Source organism: Tupaia chinensis, unplaced genomic scaffold (assembly GCF_000334495.1).
Source record: "Tupaia chinensis unplaced genomic scaffold, TupChi_1.0 Scaffold143609_1, whole genome shotgun sequence".
In the NCBI taxonomy this organism is placed as follows: Eukaryota; Metazoa; Chordata; class Mammalia; order Scandentia; family Tupaiidae; genus Tupaia; species Tupaia belangeri.
The window spans coordinates 469,716-471,869 of record NW_006203455.1 but is presented as its reverse complement, the minus strand read 5'-3'; positions in this window follow the sequence as shown (position 1 = coordinate 471,869).

Below are 2,154 nucleotides of genomic sequence, written 5' to 3'. Positions count from 1 at the left end.
ACCCGATATCTAGGTCTTTTAGGAAACATGGTTTCTTTAGCAGCATATATGCAAATATACAAGAAAGGTGATATTGTAAACATCAAGGGAATGAATACGGTTCTAAAAGGAATGTCCCACAAATCTTACTACAGCAAAACTGGAAGAGTCTACAATATTACCCAGCATGCTGTTGGTATTGTTGTAAACAAAAAACTAAGGGCAGGATTCCTGCCAAGAAAATTAATGTATTGAGTATATTAAGCATTCTAAGAGCAGAGATAGCTTCCTAAAACACGTTAAGGAAAATGACCAGAAAAGAAGGAAGTTAAAGAGAAAGGTACCTGGATTCAACTGAAGCATAGCCTGCTCTACTCAGAAAAGCACACTTTGTGAGAACCAATGGAAAGGAGCCTGAGGTTCTAGAACCTATTCCCTATGAATGGGTATTAAAAATAAACTAATTGTACTGAATTTCAATTGAGCTGAACCAGTTGAGATGTCTATTGGGTTGGTTATTGTTTCTCCTATTAATTGTTGGTTCTTTTCAATTAGAGTGCAAATAAAATTAATTTTTCCTTGCAAATTAGTGTGGATGACCTGCTACTGTGGGTATCTGCAACATCATCTTGTCCCTTCTCAAAATAAGTTATCTGTTTGTAAATTGCTGATTTCTTTGGAGCATTGTCCATGGAAACTTTTTTGCAAGGCATCAGTGATTTCACTATTCTTCCACTAAAACTTCACCATGAATTTGATATTTGTTTTTGCTTCAATTTTAACAGAATTCATATTGCTCTGATATCTTATTCTAGTGCCTCAAAGTAGATCCCATTCAGATACGTTATGACAAATTAGTGCAAGTTTTAATGTAAAAAATTTAGAACACATGCTCAGTTTTTTCATAATATGCATTTCTATGAACTTTTGAAGACTCCCCTCATACAGTTGTTACTTTTGTTTTAATCCATTCAGCCATTCTATTTTTTTGAGTGGAGAATTTAGTCCACTTAGAGTCAAAGTAATTATTGGTAGGTAAGAACTTACTACTGCCATTTTGTTAATTGCTTTCTAGTTGTTTTGTAGATTTTTTTTCTCTTTTCTTACTCTCTTGGTATCATTCTTTTTGTGAGGTACTAATTTCTATTTGTATGTTTTGATTCATTAATCTTTATTTTTTGTGTTTCTATTGTAGGTTTATGTTTTGTGATTACCATGAGGCTTACAAAAAAATCTTACAGTTACATCAGATTATTTTAAGTTAACAGCAACTTAACATTAATTGTAAAAACAACCAAAAATCTACACATTATTACCCCTCACATAAATTTTTAATGACACAATTTACATCTTTTTATAATGCAAATTATTGTAGCTATTATTATTTTAACAGTTTTGTATTTTAAGCTTCACACTAAAGATATAAATTATTTACACACCACCATTACAGTATTAGAGTATTCTGAATTTGACTATGTACTTACTTTTACCAGTGTGTTTTACATCTTCAGATGTTTTTGTTACTCATTAGCATCCATCTCTTTCAACTTGAAGAATTCCTGTTAGCCTTTTTTGTAGGACAGAGCCAGTGGTGATGAACACTTTTAGCTTTTGTTTGTCTGGAAAATTCTTTATGTCTCCTTCATTTTTGAAGGCACAGTATTCTTGATTGGCAGTTTTTACATCAGCACTTTGAAGTTATCACTTTTACTCTCTCCTAGTTTGTCAGTGTTCTGTTGAGAAATCTACTGCCACTGTATCAGAATTCCCTTGTATATTATTTGTTTCTTTTATCTTACTGCTTTCAGAATCTTATGGTTTCTTTTATTTTTATTTTTTATTTTATTTCACTTTTTCAAAGGCAGGATATCACTGTATTACAGTCATCCTACTGCAGCCTCTTGACAGCTAGAACCATAGGAGTGTACCAAACTGGTACACTGGTCTGACTTTCAGTTAGGAGTCTCACTATATTGCCCCACTTATATGGCCACTTGTCAATAGCTGCATATTCAAAGAAATGGATACTTCTTTTAGTCTTTGCAGACTGGCTTTGTCTGGAAAGGCTTTCAACAGTTGCCCATCCAGAAATTCTGGGCTGGCATGACCTTGTTGGCTTCCCAAGAAGCTGAGGCAATAGGAGCAAGCTGCTTCATCTGGCTTTTTTTTTTTTTT